Genomic DNA, 6,000 nt, shown 5'->3' on the forward strand with positions numbered 1-6,000 from the left:
GCTGCAGCCAGTCTCCGCTGGGAGCTACCTCGCTCTCTGTGAATCTGGAGGATGTCTGACCTCACTCAGACCTTCATTGTGCTGCCCAGCTCTTCAGTAACTGCTTGGTCTGATCTCTTGGATCATCATCACCTCTGCATACCACAAACACTGTGGAGCTGACTGGTGCCCAATGCTATATCTATCTGCTTTCCTGGGAAGAGTCATGGATTCAAGAGGGCAACCAGGAGCTGAGGTAAGACTGCCGCAGGCTTCTTAAAGCTCAAAACACAGACAACAGGATCCCCTAGAGTGCAACAAGGTTGGTTCCTCACAAACTCCCACATGAATATGACAGAGAATAGACTCAGCCAGGAAGGAGAGTGTTGCTGTGTAGTGACTTGCCAAGAAAATGCAGAGAAGACAGGAGCAGGGACAGGGGCTCTTTGTACTCCACAAACGGGATTATGCACAGGGGCACCTGAGAATCTTCAGAGAACAGATCTGCACCATGGGAAGAAAGTGGACACTGCTGTGTTTGGCTTTGACCACTGGGAGAACTGTGAGTGTCCTCGGGGAAGAACACTGACCATCCTGGCTGAACAGGTGAAATGTGAGAACCCTGGAAGTTATTTCTGTCTCCACTGCCCAAGCTTGCAAGGGAACAAATGTGCGTGTGGAAAAATGGCACTGTTCTTCCACTGCTAGATTATGTGTCCCAGCAGCACCCCCCAGGCTGGTGGGAGCCCACAGCCCCTCTAGACACAGGACTGATTTTAACCCAGGCTAGACAGCTCTTGCTTCCAAGACACGATGGTCTCCAGGGGCAGATGGTTATTGCTATCACAGCCACGTGGGCCTGAAAGCAGCCAAGCTGTGTTCTGCGTAACACAGCAATTAGAACAAGGCAAGTATTCCAGTCTTGCCTGCAACCCCAGAGCAGGCTGCCAGCTCCCATGAGTCACCTTTACACTGCCAAGGAGCGGTTCCTCCAACTCACATCTGAGGGTTTGATCTGTAACAAGCTTCCTGTTCATAAAAATACATATCCATACATAAAAAACATCCTTCCCCTCATCCATTTCTTTTGAATTCCCCACCCTGCTGTCTCCTCCTCTGTGTCCCAACTTGGAACCTGGGAATTTCCCATCTCTTCTAGAGCCAATTCCCTTCGCTGTCTCTTGTCTCCCATCCAGAGACCTTACAGATCAGACCTTAAAAGCAGAGCCAGGACCAGAGGCTCTCTTAGGACCACCTCTTCCCTACCTCTCTTCTCAGGGAGTGTCCTTTCTCATCTGCCAGGCCATGTAGTTGACTTTCCTCTGCTCTCGAGACTGCTGTCCCTGTGCTCTTTTCCTGGCACCTCACATCCTCCCCATCCTCCTTCTTCCCAGGGCCACAATAATCCCACGGAGTCCGTGGTGGCTCTGTGCTGCTAATGCAGAGAGGTGCCATCATCTGAGTTACCTGCAACAGAATGATTGCTTCAAATTGTGACGGCAAAACGAAGAAGAACTAAGCAGCACAGATGCTATTTTTGTTTTCACTCATGAACGCTTTTCCATTTTTAGGAATCCTGGCAAAATCTTCTGATGAAGCCCCATGTTGTTACTTCAGTGTCAGTTCACTGACATCTCTGTGCTTTAGGGTGAGCTGTGTTTTGGCAAAGCAGGTGCCTGGATGTGGTACCAGCTTTAAATGAGAGGCAGGGCTAGGCTGAGAACAGGGAGCAAATGAACTGAGGACATCTGCTCCATCCCCAGGCTGTTTCTATGCGTAGGGATGGTGGATGACCTGAAACCCCTACTGTTTCAGGAGGGCCTGAATTATGCCACCCACTTTCTTGTCACCCAAACAGCCCTACCTCTGAGAACAACTGGAGAAGACTGTGGTCTTCACACGTCCTCTCTGCCTTTTGGTAGTTTTCACAATCATTCTCCCACAAAGGCTCATTGAGCTCCAGCTCACGGTCTGCCTCTTGGCTGCTCTCCTCTAGCTTCCCCATGGACACCTCTTCAGTATTCCTCCAGCTCCCCATGTCCAGATCCAAGCTTGAATCCCAGCTGAGAAGCGACTGGAAGTCACTGCTCTTCTCTGACTCACTGGGAGACTCCGTCTCAGACTCCCAGCACATCCAGGAATGGCCCATCTGTAAACAAACAGAGACAACCATTTCTTTGTACCCTGATGCAGAACTGCAAAGCCCAGCTCATTTCCTGACACACTCAGAGGGGTGTAGCATGGGAAGGACTCTGTGAGTCCAGCCTACACCTGAGCCCAAACTTGCCAGCACGTGGCAGGGCAGGAGCCCTGCAACACAAACTGCTATTTCAGAGCAACTGAATGTCAGGTTTTCTGGTGCTTTTGCTGTGCTGCCCAGGGGTCGGGGTGTGACTGCTCAGGGGATGCTGAGCTGGTTGGGAGCCTGTGGCTCTGTCGGATGTGATGGTTAAGGTGCCAAAGGCAGCCAGCAGCAAACTCAAACCAGGTCATGCCAGGCCTCTTGAGCTGCTGGTGGTTGTGAAGCACCAGTGACTGAGCACAACTCACCAAGATTCCCTTTGCTGCCCCGTGTTAACATTTTATACTGGAAATAACTTAGTATAAACACCACAGAAACTTTGTTTTGAAAGTGACAGATGTGATTAAGCTGGATGGTGATACCTTGTGTACCTGAGCCAGAATGATGATAACCACACACAGTCACTGACAGGAGACAGTTCTACATGTTTCAGAAAATAAAAGTTAGCATTCTCTTAAGAAGAAAGAAGCCATTAATTTCATTTCTGATCATTAGTCCATGCCTAAGTGTCTTCTACTGCACAAGTCCACTATGATTTCCCTAATCTGGAGAACTGCTGGCAGAGTGACAGTAACCACAGTAAATGGCTGTTAGAAATATCTTTATCTTGCTACCAAACTCAGCTGCCTCGATGCTGTAACCTATGGAGAATTCTATGCATTAATTACCAGTGTCCTTAGAGTTTCCAGTTAATTATGTACAGCCTAATTTTTCCAGAAATTTGAACACACACATTTCTCATTGACTTCCTTTTGCATTCTCAGAACTGCTACCACAGCTACAAATAAAGCTTATGGTGCATACAGGGAGAAATAAGGAATCCTCTGGGTTTGGGATGAGACACTTGTTTATTTTATGACCTTGCAAGCAGAGCCAGGATCTGAAAGGCTGTCCTTCTGAAACCTCTCTCAAAGTTAACTTCAGTGGAAGCAGATAAAATGTGATGAAGGTAAGACATAACATTACCTGCTCTCAGCTAAAGGGTTGGACAAACTGTGGTTTCAGAGTAACCTCACAACTCAAGCACTTCCCTGCACCATCAGCACAGCTGGCTACACAGCCAGGACCAGCCACCACGGCTCAGGTGAACAGAAAAGCCTTCGTCTACGGTAACCAAATCACTTGTGATCATCTTTCTGCACCCCAGTGGAGAGGGACAAGCATTTTAAAAATCAAGAAGCTCAGAGAATTTGGGCATAAGCATGGATTAAAAAGGTCTTCAGCCTTATGTTGGGTTTGACTAAATGTTGGAAGACTCAAGATGCCAGAAAGTGGAACAGCAGAATTAGTGCAAGAGAAGCACGATGAATGAAATCATTACAGACAGCTCAGTGCCATTCCAATTCTGTGCAAAAAATAAGGGACAAAAAGATCAGACTTCAATTTTTAATTAAGAACTGCCTGATAACTCTTCATTACGTTGGCTACATAATCACCAGCAAGGAATCATTATCAAATGGAAAAGCTGTAAGTTCGCTCTGCAGAGATCAGACACTGCACAACCCCCGCTGACGTGAGGAAAAGCTGCTAGGAATAAAAGAGATGGTCTTTAAAAGGAACCTGCATGTCAAAACAAGGAAACTGATAAAAGCCTGAACTCTAGTAAATGAAATGTAGAATCCACAAAAAAGTGGGGGGGGGGGGGGGAAAAAAAAGAGAAAAAATTGGAAGAACAATTTGCTAAAAGACATAAAAGAAGTAAGAAAACAAACCTCATCACAAAGATCAGAAGCAGGGAGCTGCCAGATGAACAGGGGCGGTGAGGCATGATCAGTGCCAAACATCTCTGAGGAAAACAGGGCCAGTTGGAAAAACCAAATTAATCATCATTATCAGCAGTTGCCACAGAGGAGATCACACCAGACTCTCTTGGGATGGGTCTGAGAGATTGTTTCTAATTAAAATGTCAACAGGGGAGGTTTTAGAACAGTTTGAAGGAGGGAGTAAACCTCAGAACCAGTTGGGTATTCACTCCCAAGTCCTAAAGAAGCTTAAATATTATTTAACATGACCAAGCCTATGCTGTGTAACCTGTCATTTAAATTAGCTACAGCGCAAGAACAGAAAGATGTGATTGTTGTATCTGTCTGTGAAAGGGTGCATGTTGGGAGATGCTGCACAATAATCCTGAGGTCTGCACTAGAAGGATTAGAACAAAGTATTAGGAAGGACAGAATTAGTAGTTAGAGCACGGGATGATGAAATGGGAAAGAATGAGGTTCTCTGAAGGAAAATCAGATTTTAAAAATGTTAACGATAATTAAAAGCTATTAAAATGTCACGGGACCAGAGAAAAGGCTTTTTGAGGGAAAAATACCTGGTCAAAGAGAAGAAACCAAGGGTAGGAAGGAGCAGCAGTGCTTTCCATAATGAAAGCAAGTTACTAGTGGGCATGATAAACATCCTCCCATGTGCTGCAACTTTGAATTTTCAACACGGACAAAGACAGAGCAGAAGTGTGACAGAGGAGACAGAACCAGACTCTTCTCAGTGGCCAACAGTGAAAAGAGAGGAGGCAATGTTGACAAGCTGCACCAAAGGAAAATCAGATGGGACATAAGGCACGTTTACTCCATGAGGGTGGGAAAGCACTAAAGTAAATTGTCCGGAGGAGTTAGGGAATCTCCATCCTAAGACATTTTCAAAACTTGACTAGACAAAGCTCCAAGCAACCTGATCTACCTCTAAAGCTGGCCCTGCTCTGAGCAGCAGGTTGGACTAGATAAATGCTCAGAGGTGCCTTCCAACTTAAATTATTCCACACAATATCAGAAACCGAAAGAAACCTGTAACTTAACCACCTGTAATCTCTGGAAACCAAGGCCAAAACAATTCAGATCAGAAATTTGTTCCTAATTTCAGTAGTGAAGGAAAATTAACCAGTAAGAAACCAAAGGATTCTACATTTCTAGCATCAAATTTAAGGTGACTCTTGGTGGCAACTTACCTGAGCCAAACATGGGACTCAACACAGCAAGCACAACCCATTTTAAAACAAAACTTGTCAAAATAACAATTCCTCTGGTCTTAAATCACAATGACTCAGTTTTCTGCAGCTCGTACGTCAGCAAGCTGCACCCAGTACAAATGCAGACCACTCCCAGCTGCTGCAGGATCAGGAAAGATCATGTTTTGGTTGTTTTTCTTCCCCCTGTGGAAGGTCACAGGGGTTGAAAATAGGCAAGTTTTGTCTCACAGGTGATACGAGCAGAAAATAAGAAGGTGACTTGAAAACTGTCAAGAACTTAAACCTCCTAAGCACCCATGTTGCTGAGGGAAAGAACTGTAATTTCCAGTGGAGAGAAACAGTTCACAGGCTCCAGTGTGAAACCAGGTACCAGCATGTATAGAGCTGCTGGAATCACAGGTTTCACTCTTGACTAGTGCAGCCTTTACAAATCTCTGGGGGAAGACCGTAAGGTACATTTCAGTACATCAGTCTCTTAAAGAAAGCTCCAATAGCCTTTAACTTCTCCTGGTTAGATCTATTCCATCACCACAGTGCCATGCCCTCACACACACAAGCAGGGAATCTTCCCCTCCATCCAAGCACCATGCAACACTCCCATGATTAACAGATTGTCTCTCATGTCAAAGCCTGTGTGCTGCACTGGAAGAGAGTCATATTTGCAGATACTCAAGACAGGTATGGATGTTGCACACAAACAGGGCTCCTCCCCACAGGGAGCTCGATGCTCAGCACACTGCACATCGTACGC

Source organism: Apus apus, chromosome 13, assembly GCF_020740795.1.
Source record: "Apus apus isolate bApuApu2 chromosome 13, bApuApu2.pri.cur, whole genome shotgun sequence".
Lineage (NCBI taxonomy): Eukaryota > Metazoa > Chordata > Aves > Apodiformes > Apodidae > Apus > Apus apus.